Below are 23,401 nucleotides of genomic sequence, written 5' to 3'. Positions count from 1 at the left end.
AAAAAAAGAAAGAAAGAAAGGAAAGAAAGGAAAAAGGTACAAGTCATCACAAGTTGTTACCACTTACTGAAGCGCAAGCCAAGAATCACCTTCGTTATACAGAAGTGTGACAAAGAAGAAAATAAAAAATGAAAAGGAATACACCCTTCTCATTCCCATAACATTCTCACACAATTAGCTTTGTCCAGCTGCACTCAAACATATCTTTATGGGAATCAGTGCTGTATGTCTAGTGGTATCTAAGCAACGAGCTCATGCCCTAACAGGTGTTACCTCTGCCATGTGCTCTCTGTGTACTGATAACTGTGTCTTGACCCTATTACATATGTGAAATGCATACATGTGAGCCTTCAGCCATCAACTAACAGGTATTTGACATTATAAGACAAAATAAGCATGCAACAATGTAAGACAATAAAAAAAATACTCCACTGTGCATGCAGAGGATGAGAAAGGAAGAGAAAAAAAGGGAGTAGACAAAACAGTCCTTTGCACATTTACAATGACACAGAAGTACTGTGCTTTCCAAAAGCTATGGAATAATAAAACATGCAAAGGTTATATAAAACTGATAAAACTCTTACGCGATATATATGAAACATACATTTTCCAAATCAGATCCCCTCTTTTATGATAATATAACATAATCAACTATTAATCACATAAGAAAGGACAATTAATGAACATTACTCAACACTAAGTAACCAAAGACATTAAGATAGTATGGAGTAAGCAAAAAGATATAACAGGATAACAACCTCACATTCATCCAGAAATTCACACCTTAGATTTAAGAAAATCCTTCATAAGCAGGTTGTAAACCAGTCATACAATAAATGCGGAGTGAGGAATATGAGTCATGGTCATCAGTCATGTCATTGTCATCCAACCAGTCGGTTTCAGGGAAAAGGTCAGGAAAACGCCGGTCAATAGCGGAAAAAGTTAGTCAGTGGGTCATCAGAGGTCACTCGTGAATAGTGGACAATTGCAGTGCCAACCTTGTGAGAGACTAAACATTTCCCCAAAGGGACCAGGCAACAGGATATGAAAAAGAGAAGAAGGAAAGCAACACAGACCATAAGTGCAAAGCGATACAGCTAAGCTTGCCATTCGAGTCCAGTGAGGCAGCTCGAATCGATAACCTCCTCGCGGACAACGACATCGCGGAGTCTAGTGAGATTTTCAATGCCACTGGCTATAATGCCTGTATCGCCTGCGTTGTCAAGAATGTACGTACAACAGGTCTGGTTTAGGAGGGTGCCAACACCGCCCTGAGATGCCAATACTAAATCAGGTGTCCTGCGGTTTTGGAGAGCTACTTCACAAATTTCCACACATGGAGCTTCAAGAATGGTCAGGGTAGTGTTAACAAAACTAGAAAAGTGATAATTTAGAGTTTCATATCGCAACAATATCTTGCTCACCCCAATTTGAGGAACTAAAGAGTAAGTATTTTGGTACCAGTTTCCCAAACCTTATGGTCGTTAGGGACATCTGTGCCCCGAATTGGATCATGCACTTTACCAGATAACTAGCAACCCTTTATTGCTCAGTGACTGTTTTTGTCAATGTCTTTATGTCTCAAAAGTGTTCTCTGTCAATTGACTGTCTGTTGTCGTACTAGAGCGGCTCCAACTACCAGAGACAAATTCCTTGTGTTTTTTGGACATACTTGGCAAATAAAGATGATTCTGATTCTGATTCTGAAATGCAAATATGTTTTACTTAAAAGCAACTGAACTGTACTTAGGCAGTGATTCCATTCAAGATGGCGCCTACCAGTGTGGTCGCCTCGGTAACGCGCTCTCTAGTATTGTCTTTGTTTTTGTGTGTTTCGTCCGTCTTTGAAGACCTTACACGACTCACTTACACAAGGGGAGACCTGCTAACCATCAAGGAGGCTACTCCGGACTTTCTGTCACCAACTTTTGAATATCCGCTCAGTTTTTTCCCCGAGTTACTCACCGGAGCGGCGTCCGCGGTTTTCGGCGCATGGAGAAGGAAGCGGCGCCACAGAGGGAAGTGAGGCTGCATTCAGGTGAAACTCCGCATGAGAGGACACAGATTGGCGTTCCCGTCGATCCACCTCACGAATGTACACTCCCTACCCAACAAAATGGACGAGCGTCATCTTCTGTTAAAGACCAGTAAAGACTTCGGACGTTCCGCGGCCATGTGCTTCACGGAGACCTGGCTTCGCGACGCTGTACCCGATGGCGCCGTCATGCTTCCCGGCTACAACATTCATTGAGCGGACCGCGACATGGAATCATCGGGGAAAACAAAGGGCGGCGGGATATGCCTCTATATCAATGAAAAATGGTGTACGGACGTCACGGTGCTCAGCACACACTGCAGCCCGCATTTGGAGTCGCTATTCTTAAACAGTAAACCATTCTACTCGCCACGTGAGTTCGCATCATTCATACTGGCTGGAGTCTATATAATGCCTCAAGCTAACACGAACGCCGCATTGCTAACGCTCGCCGAACAAGTCAACGAAATTGAAAAAAAACACCCGGACTCACCCCTCATTATTCTCGGGGACTTTAACAAAGCTAAACTCAACCACGAACTCCCGAAATACAAGCAGCACATCGACTGTCCTACCAGGGAAAATAATACTTTAGACCACTGCTACGCTACGGTAAAAAACGCATATCGTGCTATACCTCGTGCAGCCCTGGGCTCGTCTGATCACTGCTTAATTCACTTAATACCGACATACAGGCAAGAACTTAAATGTGCGAAGCCTACAGTGAAAACAGTCAAAAAGTGGACCAATGAAGCCAAGATGGAACTTCAAAGCTGTTTAGACTGCACAGACTGGAGTGTCTTTGAAAATTCAGCTGGCAGCCTATACTGGCCACTCATGCCGGAGTAGCAACTGCTCCATTTGCACACTGATTGAGGAGTATCTGTAACATTTGCACAACCAACATTGTCCCAGATGATCGCACTACTCGTCACTTTAAACCGCATACACTCCTTGAAGTCTCGGCGCCCTTTGCACAATGGTCATTGCACCGGACTATTGCAATATTAGTCGTTCGAACTGCTCCAAGTGCTAGAGGACTCTGCATCTTTTTGCACAATTGTTTTTTGTCAATGTCTTTATGTCCCCAAAGTGTTCTGTAAATTGACTGTTTGTTGTACTAGAGCGGCCTCAACTACCGGAGACAAATTCCTTGTGTGTTTTGGACATACTTGGCAAATAAAGATGATTCTGATTCTGATTCTGATTCTGAAATTCGGTAGGGTTGTTAACAAAATTATTTTGTGTCAAATTTAGAAGACATTTTTTTCACTTTACACCGACTTTAATGTAATTTCAATGACTGTTTATAATTTTGTTTACCATAATACTTTCCTAATTATAACAACTTGTACCATATTGACACAAGAAGTATCTTATTAAAACTCATCCATACATCCATTTCCTGTTCCGCTTGTCCTCACTAGGATCGCAGGCGTGCTGGAGCCTATTCTAGCGATCTTCGGGCAAGAGGCAGGGTACACTCTGAACTGGACGCCAGCTAATCGCAGGGCACATATAAACAAACAACCATTCACACACACATTCACACCATCTATCCATTTACAACACCGCTTATCCTGGTTAGGGTCGCGGGGCGCTGGAGCCTATCCCAGCTGACTTCGGGCGAAAGGCAGACTACACCCTGAACTGGTCGTTAGTCAGTCACAGGGCACATATAGACACGGACAACCATTCGCACTCACATTCACACCGTGACTCAGTGGGAACTGAACCGATGCTGCCTGCACCAAAATTAGGCGAGTGTACCACTACACCATCAGTGTTTCACATTTAGACCTACAGGCAATTTCGAGCCTTCAATGAACCTACCATGTTGATGTAGGAGGAAACCCGAGTATCCGGAGAAAACCCACGTAGGCAGAGGGAGAACATTGCAAACTCCACACAGGCGAGGCCGAATTTGAACACGGGTCCTCAGAACTGTGAGGCAGATGTGCTGTGTCGTCCACCGTGCCGCCCATATTATTAAAACAATCCATATATTTATGTTGTATATTTTATGTTTTAACATGCCCATATTTTGGCTATTCAGACCTCTATAGAGTGACTCGCTAACACTGACTTCGTATGAAAGTGTCAATTTCCTTCAGAAAAGGGTCCTCTGACAAATACTTCTGTTTGACAAAGTTTTGTATCCGCTTTGTCCGTATTTGGCTAAAACTGCCCCCTTTCTTCAGATTGGTTGTCTGTGTGTCTAAAACCCACTCGTGAGCGCACATGTGTTTGTTATGTTTACAGCGGAGATCTTCGCTAATGAAGTAGATAAGCTCGAGAAATTCAAATGACCTGATTTCAGGCCTCTTGGCAGAAAAGCGGCTGGGCCTCACAAATACTAGAGAAAGATGGTTTGGCAAAATATGGGATCTTTAAATACATACATTGAATTAATATGGAACACAATTGAGGTCCGCGTGTTGACATGGCCCTTGACAACCGTTCCCGTTTCTCACGTAGCCCCTACAGAAAATGATTTGCCCACCCCTTGTTTAATGTAGAAGGTTTATACATTCACAAGGCAGGTGATGATTATCATTCTTTTACACTACGTTTCAAGTTTGTACATTTTGGGAGTCAATTTAGGTGTTGCGAATCACTGCACAGAGTCAATGTATAAGAGGGAGTGAAAATAATTTCAATAATAATAATTTCTCGATCCTTATGTTTTGCTACTATAAGTGCATACCAGGGTGGCATAGAGTGGCAAATGCCACTCTCAAAGAAAGCCTTGATACCCCTACTGCCACCGTAATTTGGAGCGACAAATTTGACATTTACAATCAAGGATCTCCAGTGTCAGACTGCACGGAATGCAGCATGAGATGACGCCACACCGGCCGCGAGTGGCTGCAGCGCCGGTGCAGTAAGACACTGATTTGTTTTGAATTGAAAAAGCGAGGGAACCAGGCCTCAGGAGTAGTGATGGGCACGGCAGTTCTTTTGAGTGGACTGAATCATTCAAATCAGTTCTTTAGAAAGATTCATTAAAAAGATTTGTTCACCGAATCGTTCAGTTATTTTTCACAAAATCATCCAAGTGCTACCTCATTCCATCCATCCCTGAGGGTCACGTTCACTCAGCAGGTTTACCGAATGACTATGCGTTGTTGTTGTCACGTATTGTAAACTACGAAAGGCGGGGAGATAAAAACAATACAAAAATAACTTAAGCTAAATTATCACCTACCTATCTCTGTCCCATCAAGCTCTCGAACACCCGGCTTCGGTTGTGACTCCTGAACATGCGTTCAACTACCGAACATCCTTCCGCGTCCCCTTGCGTCCAGCTAGGCTCTCGCTGGCCGGCATAACTTTTCTGCATTCCACAGCGGTGGACAGCATCGCTGACATCAGCCCCCGCCCCCCAAGCTTTCTGCTCACTCACCTTACTGTTATTGTCATCTGATTAGTGGAAAGCGTCTTTGGGTGTCTTGAGAAGCGCTATATGTTTAATGTATTATTATTATTATTAAATAAAAAGCTTTAATAACCACATGAGAGACACAGAGGGAATGATATGTATGTGTACGTATATACATTTATTATTAATTTAAATTTATTTTAAATATGTGTGCTTGTTTTCATGCGCTTGACTGACTCAACATTAGCCGTTAGCTTGAAGAAACGGCTACTAGTGAAAGCTATCCCAGCGAGGACGGCAGGACTTGGGTTTAAAATCACTCATGCATACGTTCACTGCGTAGTATGTTGTTCCTTGCGCAAACTGATCACTCATCGTACTAGTACATTGCTCCATGGTCTTCAGTTCTTCAGTACACAAATTCACTTAAGTCCCACCCCTGAACGAATCACTCGTCAGTTCTTCAGCACACCTGTTCATGTAAGTCCTTACCCCGGAACAAATCACTCTTCAGTTCTTCAGTACATTCAGTTCACTTAAGTCCTTCCCTCGCCTGCACGGCGCTGCCTGACGCTTGCTGCTCATTGGTCATTCACCTAAGATTCAGAAGTGAGTGACAAAACACTTCAGCAGTTTAGTTTCCGCTCCCAACCGACTCGCTCGCCTCACGGCGGCAGGCGGCGGCCAAGCTAATAGAACAAATCATTTCATAAACTAATTCAGTTGAGTTCGTTCACTAAAAAGATTCGTTCTTTTGAACGAAACGTTCACGAATGAAACAACACTATTTAGGAGTCGGGAGGAAAGAAGACACAGGAGGAGAGAGGTAAAAACTGAGCAACTATCTATATGTCTATCTATCTATCAAGAAACTTAATTATAATGAAAGCACAGTGCTAGTATAGTTGCAGTGCTGATTTTGAGATGATAAAAATCAGGTCGAAGAATGTTTTGCTAACGATACATCTACATACGATATATCTGTGTAAAGGCCAGTATTGAAATTACTTTGAAATTACTTTGAACTTCCAGACATGAAGAGGAAAGGTAGCATTTGCAGTTTTTTCTCACCGAAGAGAAAGGAGACAGAAAAAGAAAATGAAAAATCGAGCAAGGATGATGGAAAAGGTGAGGCGGAAGGAGAGATAAAAGACAAAGATGAGGTGGAAGGAGAGAGAGAAGGGCAACAGACGTGATGAAATACAATCCCAAGGCGACCAGGGGCAGGAGGAGGTTGGAGAACACCACAGTGGTGAAGAGAAGGAGGCGAGAGAGCATCAGCAAGATGAGGAGGCAGAAAGCGAGAAAGATGACGTGCAGACAGTGAAAGGGAAAGGCCTGGTGCCTGATCCATTACCCATCCATGCAAATTAGTCGCCTTTTGGCAAAATTCGTCGTTTTGAACTCAAAATAGGCCATTTACGTGATTCGTATAGATCCAACGAGTTTTTCCTTGGGGGGTTCGCCTTCGCTGTCGTCATATGCTGTTGCGTACTCCTTGAACACTGGCAGCTAGATCCATTCTACACATCCAGCATCCACACACACATTGTGAATGTTACTCTGCGGTGGACTAATATGCGAAGAAGAAGGTGGCTGAAAATCAGTATTACATTAGAACATTAGCTGAAATTTTAGTTCTAACAGCCAACAGAATACATAGCACAGCGGGGTCACAGGGAGTCCCATCAGCTCAGAAAAAAAGGGTGTTTTTCTGTGTATGTCAGACTTGCTGGGTAAGCATAACCCCATCATTAAAAAAAAAACTTGAACAACAAGCTAAAAATGCAAAATATACCAGTAAAACAATACAGAATTAAATACTTGAGTTCTTGGCTGAAATGGTCAAAGAGGAAATCATCCAGGAAGTTAAAACAATCACGCAATTTTCTGTTTTTGTTGATGAAGCTAAGCATGTTCAGAAAAAAGAACAAATGTAATTTGTTGTGGGATATTTTTACAATGGTGTGGTTTGATGTGTTTGATGTGGCAGAACACCTGGATGCTGCTGTCTGAAGTGAAAAGCTTATATGCTTCCTTGAGAACCATGGGCTGGAGTACAAGGAAAACCTTGTAGGCCAGGGCTATGATGGTGCGGCAGTGATGCGTGGGACATTTTTGTTCAAGCAAAAATAAAAGAAGTAGCTAAACATGCCTTCTACAGTATGTTTACTGTAGTGCACACTTAGTGTGCACACTTAGTTATAGTAGACGCTGTAAAAAGTGTAGCAGATGGAGGAAACTTACTGGAACGACTGTATGTATTCATGCCCGGGTCATATGTACATAGCAAATTGCTGAAAGTACAGCGGGAGATGTTAGGTCCACCAAGGGAGCGCCAACAGCTAAGTGATACATGTTGGGCCTTTAGGCACATAACATGTCGCAGTGTTATGGACAGGTTGCCTGCAATAGTACAGGTGCTTGAGGAGCTCGCATCAGAGAACCATCCACAAAGAGCTGCTGAAGCAAGAGGGAAATTGCCTCAGATTGATCTGAATTTTGGTGCATCTCTTGCTCTGTTCGGAAAGGTCCTGAGTGACTACAATTTTTTTTATCAGAAATGCTCCAGTCTAAAACAGTGGCCTATGCTAAAGCTGTTGAACTTATTGAAGCACTTAAATAGACATTGGTCCAGTACCGTAGTCAAGCCTCTTTTGAGGAAATGTGGAGTGAAATTCTTGATTTATGTCAACAAAGTAACATTGATACAACTCAAATAAAACCAAAGAGGCTGAGACAGACAACAAAGGTGCTTCAGGATACTGTCATCCACTCCACCTTGGGACAGTATGTAGTTCCAAATAGCAAAACCGTGTGTTGCGTGTCTGTGTACTCTATCCAGTTGTATAAAACATGATTGGAGAAATAAGAAGAAGATTTTGTTACACAAATTGTAAAATTATGCAGGGTGTCCAGACATTAAACCCATCAAGTCGAATTTTTTGGAGAGAGGTCCTGTTATTGGCTGAAGCTTATGATTCAGGATCTCAAAACATGAGTAACATCAGACAAGGAGAGTACAAGACAGAAAAAAAAACTGGAAAAGGAGACTCCTACCACTCTAAAGGAGTTCACTCAATCTTTGCACCCATACCAGGATGTTTTTTACGAGTTATTCAGACTGTGTAAAACAGCGGTTGTTTTACCTGTGAGCAGTGCATCCTGTGAGCGAAGTTTTTCATTTCTCCGGCTCATAAAAACTTATTTGTAGTCTACTATGACAGAAAAGAGACTATCGGGTTTGGCTGTACTCAGCGTTGAATCAAAATGCACAAAATTAGATCTAGATGAAGCGTTTTGCTGAGGAACATGGAAATTGCAGCATTCAGCTGTTATAGGCATGCCAACTTCATGTTATGCTCACTGGTGACCCTTGTCAAAGGTTAAAACGATGACCTCAACTTTTTTCTTTTTTTTTGTATTTATTTCTTTGTTTGGCAACTGAGACAACTATTAAATTCAGTATATATATACATCAGTCATATGTTGCCACCCCTCAAAAATGGCGGCCCCCTTCTTGACACCCATACATATTTTTCTATATCCGCCCCTGTATAAGTGCAATACTATATTTTACAGTTCCAAATCCACAATTCTGCTTGACGGACTTGGTGGATTTAGTGGTTTGAGTTCTGTTTTGTGCCTTTATAATCAATCACTGTGATCAGTGTAGATAGTAAATGTAGATAGTAAACTAAATGATTTTCTCAAGAAATCTGAGATTGTTCTTAATGTTTTTTTAAAAGGATAGTTCATTAAGTATAAATGTTTTCCTAATGTACTTGCATTGTTTTAAATTAAAACAAAGGGGAAACACACACTTGTTTTTATTATATTGGCTTCAATTTAAACTGCATGTGGCCCCTGAACGACAATGTCTTTGACACCCCTGATGATGAGAATTATTCTAGTCATCAAAGTATAAAATGAAAAACATCTCAAATTACATTTCTTGCACCTGCAGTACTAATATTATGCAAATCCAAATGTGACATAAAGGCCTCCAGTGACAATGTGATATTAAACCCGGGCAGTTAGGTGTCCCAGGCATCCCTCCTACTGTCATGTAACTCCACCTCGAAGAACTTCTCATCCTCCTCAGAAGTGTTGCAGCTAAATCGGCTTTAGTTTTGCACGTGTGTCAGTATGTCAATGTTTTGGGTGGGGCTGGGATGGATTTAAGTACTTTTAAATTGGGGGCATAGAGAGAGAGAGAGCGCACATACAGCAAATTGGTAAATTATGCTGGCATTTGGAATTTTTTTCACAGGCCGTAATCCACATGCCAAAGCCGATCTGTACTTTGTTCCCTACAATATTTAACTTTTGTAAACGAAATTGCCACGTTTCACGCACTTGGATTAATCTGTCGGATTACACGATGCAAGCAATTTGAGTGTGGGTGGGGGTGTGGCGAACGGGGTAATGTGTTGATTGGTGGCGAATTCAATCAGTATTTAACAGTGAATAAGGTTTGGTCGAAAAATGTCATGAAATATCCCCAGTCTTCCTTTTCATGAACTAAAACAGTGGGAAGCCACAATCTTTCACAAATTCCTTTGGGATCAATACCTACCTAACCTAACCCAACCTAACCTAACTTTAACTGCTGTCTCCTGGAGATGGAGGTGCTCACAGGAGGGTTATGTAAGATTCTGATGTGGCCTCATGCCTGCGAGTAAAATGACGTATGGTGAGTTTTGGAGTTGTTGCTACACATAGTAGGTTGGCTGGCCTTCATCCAGGACTGGGACTTGTCATGTGTTTGATATTTCCATAAGATAATACACTCTCTGTGTTTATTTATTTAAATAGAAACAGTGCATATTAATTAACATTTACATGGAAATATGATTATCAGATTAACCCTTGGCAGGTTGATGTAACAGTTCAAGTTTAAACAGTAAAAATAGGGTAAATCCAGACTCCAGACATAAGCAAATCAAGTACACAGATCATTCATTCATTCATTGGTAGGCAACCATCAGAGCTAGTGTGCAAAAGAGAGAAGTCCATCCATCCATTCAATTACTGTACCGCTTATCCCCACTAGGTATATATAGGCGTGCTGGAGCTATCTTCAGGCGAGTGGCGGTGTACACCCTGAGGTGTGTACACCGCCAGGCAGTCGTCCACCGTTCCGCTGAATCTGACATGATAAAACAAAATGTGAAAATATATAATTGGAATTTTCATTACAGATAAAATAATTTGACATTCAATTTCAAGTTTATTGGACCAAATTAATAAATTCAATTTCAAATTAGGTTCAGTTTTTCAATGCTATGTTTCAAAATAAACAATACAAATTCTAATTATGTTTTTCTAATTCAGTTTTATAATCCAATTATTCAACTTTTATCAATTAAAATATTAATGATTCAAATTCACTTCCTGGTGCTACATACTGTATTTCAGTCCATATGATAAGAAGGTCAGAGCCTGATTTTGACAACGGTGAGCAGCTAATTGACAGCTGCACACCAGAAATTGAAAGTGGTCACATGGTCGACGGGACGGAGGAGCCTTCAAGAAGAGATGACACAATACCGCACAGAGCGTGTTGGAAACAGACTGGTACAGTATGTTTGTGCACCCCTGTACATATATAAATATATATTTATGTCAATAAGAACAATTTTAAAAACAATGACAATAGAACAGTGTATTTGAGTTAGGCTGTAGTAATATTCAGTGCAAAAAATATCCATACAAGGTGCAAAAATGCAGTCAGAATCAGAATCAGAATCATCTTTATTTGCCAAGTATGTCCAAAACACACAAGGAATTTGTCTCCGGTAGTTGGAGCCGCTCTTGTACAACAGACAGTCAATTTACAGAACACTTTGGAGACATAAAGACATTGACAAAAAACAATTGTGCAGAAAGATGCAGAGTCCTCTAGCACTTAGAGCAGTTCGAATGACTAATATTGCAATAGTCCGGTGCAATGACCATTGTGCAAAGGGCGCCGAGACTTCAAGGAGTGTATGCGGTTTAAAGTGACGAGTAGTGCAATCATCTGGGACAATGTTGGTTGTGCAAATGTTACAGATACAAATACTCCTCAATCAGTGTGCAAATGGAGGAGATGCTACTCTGGCATGAGTGGACAGTATATGCAAATAGTGCAGCATGGCGAGACAACTACAGTGAGTGCACGAGTAATACATAATTGGCCCCACAGAAATGTGACAACGAACTCAAGTCAAAAAAATTCCAGCTTGTTGTAATGGAATTATAGGTTAGGTGTTTAAGAAGTTGATCGCAAGAGGGAAGAAGCTGTTGGAATGTCTACTAGTTCTAGTTTGCATTGATCGGTAGCGCCTACCTGAGGGAAGGAGCTGGAAGAGCTGGTGACCGGGGTGCAGACGGTCCGAGAGGATTTTGCACGCCCTTGTCTTAGTTCTGGCAGCGTGCAAGTCCTCAATGGTGGGTAGGGGGGTACCGACAATCCTTTCAGCAGTTTTGATTGGCCGTTGCAGTCGGAGTTTGTCCTTTTTTGTAGCAGCACCAAACCAGACTGTGATGGAAGAACACAGGACTGATTCGATGACCGCTGTGTAGAACTGTCTCAGCAGCTCCGGTGGCAGGCCGTGCTTTCTCAGAAGCCGCAGGAAGTAAATCCTCTGCTGGGCCTTTTTGAGGACGGAGTTGATGTTGTTCGCCCACTTCAGGTCCTGAGAGATTGTAATTCCCAGGAACTTGAAGGTCTCGACGGTTGACACAAGGCAGCTGGACAACGTGGGGGGCAGCTGTGGCGAAGGATGCCTCCTGAAGTCCACGATCATCTCTACAGTCTTGAGCGTGTTCAGCTCCAGGTTGTGTCGGCCGCACCACAGCTCCTGCCGCTCCGCTTCCTGTCGATATGCAGACTCGTCACCGTCCTTGATGAGGCCGATGAAAGTGGTCTCATCTGCAAACTTCAGGAGCTTGACAGTCGGGTTCGCTGAGGTGCAGTCGTTCGTGTAGAGAGAGAAGAGCAGCGGAGAGAGGACACAACCTTGGGGCGCCCCAGTGCTGATGCTGCGTGTGGATGAGGTGGCCTCCCCCAGCCTGACCTGCTGTGTCCTGCCCGTCAGAAAGCTGTAAATCCACTGGCAGATGGCAGGTGAGACGCTGAGCTGGAGAAGCTTGGTTTGAAAGGAGTATATAAGGAACATAAATCAAAACTACTTTATGTAGCCCCTATTTAGATTGACCAAGATGGCGCCTACCAGTGTGGTCGCCTCGGTAACGCGCTCTCTAGTATTGTCTTTGTTTTTGTGTTTTTCGTCCGTCTTTGGAGACCTTACACGACTCACTTACACAAGGAGAGACCTGCTAACCATCAAGGAGGCTACTCAGGACTTTCTGTCACCAACTTTCGAATATCCGCTCAGTTTTTTCCCCGAGTTACTCACCGGAGCGACGTCCCCGGTTTTCGGCGCATGGAGAAGGAAGCGGCGCCACAGAGGGAAACGAGCCGGCATTCAGGTGAAACTCCCCAAGAGAGGACAGAGATTGGCGTTCCCGTCGATCCACCTCGCAAATGTACGCTCCCTACCCAACAAAATGGACGAGCTTCATCTTCTGTTAAAGCCCAGTAAAGACTTCGGACGTTCCGCGGCCATGTGCTTCACGGAGACCTGGCTTTGCGACGCTGTACCCGATGGTGCCGTCATGCTTCCCGGCTTCAACATTCATCGAGCGGACCGCGACATGGAATCATCGGGGAAAACAAAGGGCGGCGGGATATGCCTCCATATCAACGAAAAATGGTGTACAGACGTCACGGTGCTCAGCACACACTGCAGCCCGCATTTGGAGTCGCTATTCTTAAACTGTAAGCCATTCTACTCGCCACGTGAGTTTGCATCGTTCATACTGGCTGGAGTCTATATTACGCCTCAAGCTAACACGAACGCCGCATTGCTAACGCTCGCCGAACAAGTCAACGAAATTGAAAAAAAACACCCGGACTTACCCCTCATTATTCTCGGGGACTTTAACAAAGCTAAACTCAACCACGAACTCCCTAAATACAAGCAGCACATCGACTGTCCTACCAGGGAAAATAATACTTTAGACCACTGCTACACGATGGTAAAAAACGCATACCGTGCTATACCTCGTGCAGCCCTGGGCTCATCTGATCACTGCTAAATTCACTTAATACCGACGTACAGGCAAGAACTTAAATGTGCAAAGCCTACAGTGAAAACAGTCAAAAAGTGGACCAAGATGGAACTTCAAAGCTGTTTAGACTGCACAGACTGGAGTGTCTTTGAAAATTCAGCTGGCAGCCTGGATGAATATACGGACACCGTCACATCCTATATCAGTTTCTGTGAAGAGGTTTGTGTACCAACAAAATCATTTCGCACATTCAACAACAACAAGCCGTGGTTCACTGCTAATTTTAAGCAGCTCCGCCAAGCTAAGGAGGACGCATATCAGAGCGGGGACAGGGCCCTGTATAATCGAGCTAGAAACCAGCTTACTAAAGAAATTAACATTGCAAAGAGGATCTATGCAGCAAAGTTGGAAAAACAGTTTAGCGCAAACGACTCTAAATCAGTCTGGCATGTATTCCAATCGCTGACTAATTACAAGCGACGATCCCCCCAAGCAGAGAACAATAGCACACTAGCCAACGACTTGAATACCTTCTACTGCAGATTTGAAAAGGACAGTTTCACACCACACACCCACCCGGCCGCACCCGCGACCACAACCACACCTCTGACTTCTGCGTTAACCATCCATGAACAGGATGTGAGACGCATCTTCAAACAACAGAAGATTAACAAAGCGGCAGGCCCGGACCATGTGTCCCCATCCTGCCTCAAAGTCTGCGCGGACCAGCTCGCTCCAGTCTACACTCAGATCTTCAACAGATCTTTGGAAATGTGCGAAGTTCCATCCTGTTTCAAACGCTCCATCATCATCCCAGTCCCCAAGAAACCTGCAATCTCTGGTCTGAATGACTACAGGCCTGTCGCTTTGACATCTGTGGTCATGAAGTCCTTTGAACATCTCGTGCTGGACCACCTCAAGAGTGTCACAGGTCCCCTGCTGGACCCCCTGCAGTTTGCCTACCAAGCGAACAGGTCTGCGGATGATGCAGTCAACATGGGACTGCACTTCATCCTAGAACACCTCGACATTGCAGGAACCTACGCGAGGATCCTGTTCGTGGACTTCAGCTCAGCATTCAACACCATCATCCCTGAACACCTTTCAACCAAGCTTCTCCAGCTCAGCGTCTCACCTGCCATCTGCCAGTGGATTTACAGCTTTCTGACGGGCAGGACACAGCAGGTCAGGCTGGGGGAGGCCACCTCATCCACACGCAGCATCAGCACTGGGGCGCCCCAAGGTTGTGTCCTCTCTCCGCTGCTCTTCTCTCTCTACACGAACGACTGCACCTCAGCGAACCCGACTGTCAAACTCCTGAAGTTTGCAGATGACACCACTGTCATCGGCCTCATCAAGGACGGTGACGAGTCTGCATATCGACAGGAAGCGGAGTGGCTGGAGCTGTGGTGCGGCCGACACAACCTGGAGCTGAACACGCTCAGGACTGTAGAGATGATCGTGGACTTCAGGAGGCATCCTTCGCCACAGCTGCCCCTCACATTGTCCAGCTGCCTTGTGTCAACCGTCGTGACCTTCAAGTTCCTGCGAATTACAAACTCTCAGGACCTGAAGTGGGCGACCAACATCAACTCCGTCCTCAAAAAGGCCCAGCAGAGGATGTACTTCCTGCGGCTTCTGAGAAAGCACGGACTGCCACCAGAGCTGCTGAGACAGTTCTACACAGCGGTCATCGAATCAGTCCTGTGTTCTTCCATCACAGTCTGGTTTGGTGCTGCTACAAAAAAGGACAAACTCCAACTGCAACGGACAATCAAAACTGCTGAAAGGATTGTCGGTACCCCCCTACCCCCCATTGAGGACTTGCACGCTGCCAGAACTAAGACAAGGGTGTGCAAAATCCTCTCGGACCGTCTGCACCCCGGTCACCAGCTCTTCCAGCTCCTACCCTCAGGTAGGCGCTACCGATGAATGCAAACTAGAACTAGTAGACATTCCAACAGCTTCTTCCCTCTTGCGATCAACTTCTTTAACACCTAACCTATAATGCCATTACAATAAGCTGGCAATTTTTTGAATTAAGTTCGTTGTCACATTTCTGTGGGGCCAATTATGTATTACTCGTGCACTCACTGTAGTTGTCTCGCCATGCTGCACTATTTGCATATACTGGCCACTCATGCCAGAGTAGCATCTGCTCCATTTGCACACTTGTAACATCCATTTGCACACTGATTGTAACATTTGCACAGCCAACATTGTCCCAGATGATCGCACTACTCGTTACTTTAAACCGCATACACTCCTTGAAGTCTCAGCACCCTTTGCACAATGGTCATTGCACCGGAGTATTGCAATATTAGTCATTCGAACTGCTCTAAGTGCTAGAGGACTCTGCATCTTTTTGCACAATTGTTTTTTGCCAATGTCTTTATGTCTCCAAAGTGTTCTGTAAATTGACTGTCTGTTGTACAAGAGTGGCTCCAACTACCGGAGACAAATTCCTTGTGTGTTTTGGACATACTTGGCAAATAAAGATGATTCTGATTCTGATTCTGATTCTGACATGCGAGTTAGATTCGCCATTGCAAGGCAAGTTCAAGCGGCAGCAGCAGGGAGTTTAAGGGGGCAGATTTATTTGAAAAGATTAAGAAGAAATGTAAAATAACACCTATATATTTACACATACATATTATTCTCTGCCTACTACAAGTGGTATTGTTTAGTATTATTACTGTAATACTGGTTTGTAATTAAATTATACATTTATATCAAAACTTGTTTGTCGAGGGTTGTTTTCTCATTTGCATTTCAGTGCATCAAAGCATTTCAGTGCAACAAAACTCATTTAACAACCAGACATTTACGCATACACTTTACCAACCAGACATGCGTGTTCGAGGTTGATCAGGCCTACAAGGTGTAGCAGACACACGCGATCAACAGATGGTACGCCCTGACAGGAGAGGGTGCCAACATGAACCCTCACACTGTTAAACTCTGCATTCCTCCCTGCTGCGCCGCTGAGCCAGTCTTTGGAAGCCTGGTTTATGTCACCCGGACCTTAAACTAATTAACAGCCCTAGAAATCTGGGTTTCCATTAATCAAAGACCCCTTGTGCAGAACTGAGATGCCGATCAAAAGGTTGGGAGCACCTCTTCCCAAGGGTGGCAAGGAACTAAAAAAACAAAAAAAAGTTCTCTCTTCAAAAGTGGCCAGGCCCTCTGGGACAATCGATGGAGTACGAGCGACACCTGCTGGCGTTGGAGAGTTACTGCAAGCCTGTATCTGTGCCCAGGTTTCACCGAATTTAAATGTCTTGTGATTTTACGAACTTTGCATGAATGCTCTCAGTATATAGCAGATTGATTAGTTAGTTAGATTATAACGTTAAACGTAAAATCGAGCAAAACTGGAAGTAAACGCAGGCGTCGTATTCTTTTCTTAAATTAATTATGTTTTTATCCAAAACCAATACATGCTACAAAGGGAATACATAATATTATATGAATTGTATATATAAATACTATACATAAACAGAAGTGATTCACAACACTGGGATTTTTTTTTTTAGTTGAGCTCAGCTGCGCCAGAGGAGAACTGCAGCGTACTGTCACTCATTCTAAATTTCCAACAAATGACCAATGAACAGTCAGTGTCAGGGAGCGCCATGCAGACGGGGAGGGACTGAATTGAACTGAATGTACTGAAGAACTGAAAGTGAACTGAATGTACAATTAGCCATGAGTGAGTCGTTCATTGAATTTCTTCGTTCATGATCCGCCAAGGAGAGACATACTAGTACGTATGGAGTAGCATCCATTCGGTACACTCAAAAAAACTGCTGCGCCTATCATTATTTCCCAAACGAAATTCCTTGTTTCTGTAACGGCTGCCATACAATGTTTTTTTTGTTGTTACCTTTTTCATGCCTTTGGTGCTTGCATGTCTGTTTTTTGTTAAACCTGATAAGTGTCAATTCCACTTCTTCTCTGTACACTTTCTGGGATACATCATTGCCAAGGGACAACTACAACCAGGCCCGGCTAAAATCCAGGCAGTCGTCAACTGGCCCATTCCCTCCACCCGCAAGGAGATGCGTTTCCTGGGTTTCACGAACTTCTACCGCAGATTCATTCGCGACTATAGCAAAGTGGCCGTTCCCCTCACCAGTCTCACCTGTACCAACTCCTTGTTTCATTGGGCACCTGCTGCTTCCCAAGCCTACAACCAACTTAAAGAACTCTTCACCAGTGCCCCTATCCTGAAACACCCTGATCCCTACCTCCAGTTTGTGGTTGAAGTTGATGCCTCGGACACTGGAGCTGGAGCAGTCCTCTGCCAACGAGATCCCAAGAACCAGAAACGTTACCCATGTGCGTTCTTTTCCCGCCCCTATTTGCGTGTCACCCGCCGAAACGTAACTACAACGTGGGAAATTGTGAGTTACTAGCAATCGTTTGGTGCCTTGGAGGCACTGGTTGGAGGGGGCCGGGACCCCTTTCATTATCTGGACTGACCATAAGAACCCCGCCTACCTCCGCACTGCTAAACGACTGAACCCCCGTCAAGCTCGCTAGGCTATTTTCCTCAGCTGCTTTGATTTTAACCTGTCCTTTTGCCCTGAGTCTCGCAACACCAAGCCAGATGCCCTTTCTCACCTCCATTCACCCCCTTGCAGCTCTGTGGAGCCTGAACCAATCCTTCCCACTTCCTGTTTTGTCGGGGCTGCTATCTGGAAAATCAAATGAGTGGTTAAGGCGGCTCAGAGAGACCTACCTGACCCCAAGACTTGACCTCCAGACCGTCTCTTCAGGCCTGATTCTGCTCGCTCTCAGGTGCTTCAGTGGGGTCACTGCTCCAAGCTCACCTGTTATCCCGGAATCACCCGTACCCTCCAATTCCTCCAACAACACTTCTGGTGGCCCAGCCTGGTGAAAGACACAATTCGTCCTAGCCTGCTCCGTCTGTGCCAAGAGAACGGCCTCACATCAGCCCCCAGCTGGTCTGCTGTGCCCCTTACCCATCCCAAGCAGCCCCTGGTCCCACATTGCCTTGGACTTGGTTACCGACCTACCCCCTTTTGAAGGTAACACCGACATTCTTACCATCATTGATCTCTTCTCCAAGTGTGTCCACTACGTACCCCTTCCCAAATTGGAGAAAGTTATGTAAGTCGGTGGGCGCAGCAGGCTACCATCCACAGGACAACGGCCAGACGGAGCGGGCAAACCGAAATCTGGAGTCTGATCTTCGCTCCATTGCTGCACGCAATCCCGCCTCCTGGAGCACCTTTCTTCCGTGGGTTGAATATGCCCACAACTCCCTCACCAGCTCCGCCACAGGTATGTCTATCTTCATGGCATGCTATGGTATGCTATGGTTGAAGAATGTGTGCTGTCCCTTTTCCCCCAGGGCCGAAACCCCAAAATTACAAGTTAATAAACCACTGTCACATTTAGCCCAATGCGTGTTAGTTTTCTCTAAGGAAAGGAATTTATTCCAAGTATGGGCAGGGCGGTGTTCCTCCTCACAGCTGGCTTGTCTCATTTGGCTCCCGGTCATCCTGACCTGCTGTCTTCCCCCCTTTCTCTGGTGTATGACTTGTTTTCCTATAGCTGTCAACTAGAACATTCCCCAGCCTTCCTCTTTTGCCAGATCCTGGAAACAACTTGTCCAAACACACACACTGCAAGCATATTGCACGAGCTAAAATGTGTCAAAGTTACTGTCGGGCCACTAGTGTAAGCAATCTCATACTGAATACTAAATCAGTGAATACTATAAGAATTGATAACATAAGAGTTCTACTGTATGGTTAATACGACAATTCATAACGTGTATTCTATTCTATGGCTATTATAACAAATCCCCCTTTTGACCTTAGCTAGCCTGAGGTTAACCCATAAGTATACACGAACATTTAGAAGTCCCCTTATTGTAATTAAGAGTGACGTGACTCTCTGTTTAAGGAGCATCCTGTGGCGGTTCCTTTGTTGAGGAACCCCCTGGAGCATCTAGTGTAAGCAACGGCGGATACAAGCTATTTGGAAGGACGTCAGGGCAGCTTTCACTTGTTCGGCCAAAAGGAATAAGCAGTTGGCTAATCTTCATCGCTCCCCGACACCGGGATACAATGTGGGTCATGTGGATGGATCTTGTGCTATGGCCTGTGTATTTCTCTCAAAGTCTTCTTCAAACAGTGGATTTTGATACCTTTACCCCTGCCGTGTGGAGGTTGACAGTGATGTCACTGACTGTTGTCTTTGGGTCTTCACAGCTCTCACAATGTTTCTTTCATCAACTGCTGTTGTTACCCTTGGCCGACCTGTTCGATGTCTGTTGCTCAGTACAGCAGTAGTTTATTTATTTTTCAGGACATTCCAAATTGTTCTGCTGGCTATGCCCAATGTTTGTGCATTAGCTCAGACAAATTTTACCTCCTCTCTCAGCTTAAAAATTATTTGCTTTTCTCCCATAGACAGCTTTCTGGTCTTCATGTTTGCTTTCCAGCAAATGCAATTTTCATCAAACCCAAAGCCAAAAACAAGAATTACCTCATGTTTAATCAATCAATCTAAAAGGCAACACCTGAGCAACTAGAAACACCTATCAGTCACATGTTCCAATACTTTTGCTCACTTCAAATGGGTATGGGTTCAAACAAAAGGTGCTCTGTTCTTAGTTCTTAAACACATCTAGATGTAAATACCATGACATAAAAGCTGGAATTCTGAACTTTTGTCTCATACTAAACTTTTGATCTGAAACACAAATGTCTTCAGTATACAACAAAAACAAAGGAATTCACCTTGCCGTTCCAATACCTTTGGAGGGAAATGTATGTTATTGTGAATAAGTCATAAGAGAGAAACATAATACGCAAATTTGTAATTTCTGTAACATCGAGCTGTGGCCTTAGATTTATTATTTTTTTCTATTTTCTCCACATCAAATGAGGTTGTCAGTTTTGTTTTAATTTTTAGTTTGACATTGAAGGATTAATGTATTTACCCGTTCTTATTGCCCTTCAAAATTGTAACGAACTGTTATGTTGTGAAGATATTTGACTTTCTCAGTAGTTTTCACGTCTGTGTTATGTTGGCCAAAAACCACTTGAGGCTGACTCAGAGATGGGACCACAATAAAGGCAGTGGGATAGTGGTTTGAATGTTATCCTTTTACTTGCGTTTTTTTCCTTCATTAACATGATTTCCTCCTTCATGCCTATATTATGAACAGTTGTGGGTCTGTGTTGTATTAATTGTATTTATATAAATACAATTATATAAACTGGGAAGTGATTCACGACAGTGGGATTTTATTTTATTTTATTTTATTTTTTTTTAGTTGAGCTCAGCTGCGCCAGCGTATTGTCATTCATTCTGAATTTCCGGCGAATGACCAGTGTGCAGCCAGCACAGGGACTGTTCTGAACTGAACGAGTGATCAGTTCACTGAACCTCTTTGTTCGCGATCCGCCAAGGAGCGACGTAATAGCACGTATGCAGTGAACTGTCCTACCACGAGTGACTCACTGAGAACTAGTACAATGAGGAAGAAGGAATGACGTACTAAGCAGTGAACATACTCATGAGTGATTTAACCTTTCATCCTCACGGTGATAGCTTTCACAAGCATTAGTTTCTCCAAGCTAACGGCTAATGTTGAGTCAGTCAAGCACATGAAAACAAGCACACAGATTTATTTCAAATTTATTTTAAATGTATCCATGTACAGATACATATAATCCCCTCTGTGTCTTGTTTTGTCAGATCTTTTTCTGACAGAATAAGTAAGGAAGCAATCTTGTCTTTGTGGGTTTTTACTACAAGAAAGAAAGGAATCTTTGCAAAGAAAGCAAAAGCATATTATCACGAGTCGTTACCCCTTACTGAAGCCCGACCAAAACATCTCCTCTGTTATAGGTGAGAGACAGAGCGAAGAAAAGGTGAGAGACAGAGCGAAGAAAAGAAACAAAAAGAAACACACCTCTCTCATTCCTACAACATTCTCACACAGCTTCGTCCAGCTGCACTCACACTTATCTTTATGAGAATGGGTGCATGCAGAGGATGACAAAGGAATAGAAAAAAAAGAAGTAATCAAAACAATCCAGGACACACATGAGTACTGTTTTGGGAAATTGTGGATGTCGTGTCCTCCGGGCCAAAGAGGAATAGAACCATCCGGACTGTTATGGACGCAAAGTTCAAAAGCCAGCATCTGTGATGGTATGGGGCTGTGTTAGTGCCAATGGCAGGGGTAACTTACACATCTGTGAAGGCACCATTAATGCTGAAAGGTACATACAGGTTTTGGAGAAACATATGCTGCCATCCAAGCAACGTCTTTTTCATGGACGCGCCTGGTTATTTCAGCAAAACATTGCCAAACCACATTCTGCACGTGTTACAACAGCGTGGCTTTGTCGTAAAAGAGACTAGACTAAAACTAGACTAGCCTGCCTGCAGTGCAGACCTGTCTCCCATTGAAAATGTGTGGCGCATTATGAAGCGTAAAATACGACAACGGAGAACCCGGACTGTTGAACAGCTGAAGCTGTACATCAAGCAAGAATGAGAAAGAATTCCACCTACAAAGCTTCACCAATTAGTGTCCTCAGTTCCCAAACGTTTATTGATTGTTGTTAAAAGAAAAGGTGATGTAACACAGTGGTAAACATGACCCTGTCCCAGCTTTTTTGTAACGTGTTGCAGCCGGTGGGCGCAGCAGCCAGTACAAAAAAAAGTTAATGATTATTTGCTAAAAACAATAAAGTTTATCAGTTTTAACATGAAATATCTTGTCTTTGTAGTGTATTCAATTAAATATAGGTTGAACATGATTTGCAAATCATGGTATTCTGTTTTCATTTATGTTTAACACAAGATCCCAACTTCATTGGAATGGGGGTTGTAATATTTGGTATATATGGAACATAACATTTCCAACTCCGTCTCTGATGCAATCATTCAACTTTTTTATAACTTTTAACTTTTTGTTCACTGATAAGCATCGTCATCATCATAATAAGAGGCGGCATGGTGGTCAACTGGTTACCACATCTGCCTCACAGTTCTGCGAGCCCGGGTTCAAATTCGATCTTGTGGAGTTTGCATGTTCTCCCTGTGCCTGCATAGCTTTTCTTCAGGTTCTCTGGTTTCCTACCACCTCCCAAAAAAAAATCAAAACAAAACAAAAAAAACATGCATGGTAGGTTAATTGAACACTCTAAATTGCCCGTAGGTGTGAATGTGAGTGTGAATGCTTGTTTGTTCATATGTGACCTACAAATGGCTGGTGACCAGTTCAGGATGTACCCCGCCTCCCACCCAGAATCAGCTGGGATAGGCTCCAGCACGCCTGTGACCCTAGTGAGGATAAACGGTATGGAAAATGGATGGAATGTCGGGCTTCTCAAGACACTCAGACCCTTTACACAAATCAGGTGCTGGTGTAAATGACGCTTTCCACAGCGGTGGAATGCAGACAAGTCCCGCCGGCCGGCGAGAGCTTGGGTGGATGTAAGGGGGACGCAGAAAGATATGTGCGGTAGCTGAGCTCGCCCCACGGATTTCCACAAGTCACGACCGAGGCCAATTGTTGAGTGATGAGCATGCTGTGACAACGCGAGAGATTGCGTGATTTCCAAAGACGAAAAACATGGCAGCGCCCATTGCATAGACTTGGAAAAGGAGCTATTACAAGACAAAGTTTCTCTTTTCACGAGTCTTTTTCCATTTTCAGTGGCGGATGGTCGCTTTGTACTTTTCTCTTTTCCTTCACCAGTTTCGCTAGCAGTGGTAACTTGCAGAGAGCCACTTGAGATTCGCACAGCTACATCAACGCCAACTCGTCTGTCATGGAGGATTCTTCAACTAAGGATTTACTTGATTCG

This window comes from Phycodurus eques, chromosome 7 (genome assembly GCF_024500275.1).
Source record: "Phycodurus eques isolate BA_2022a chromosome 7, UOR_Pequ_1.1, whole genome shotgun sequence".
Lineage (NCBI taxonomy): Eukaryota > Metazoa > Chordata > Actinopteri > Syngnathiformes > Syngnathidae > Phycodurus > Phycodurus eques.
Note: the sequence above shows the minus strand (reverse complement) of the source record.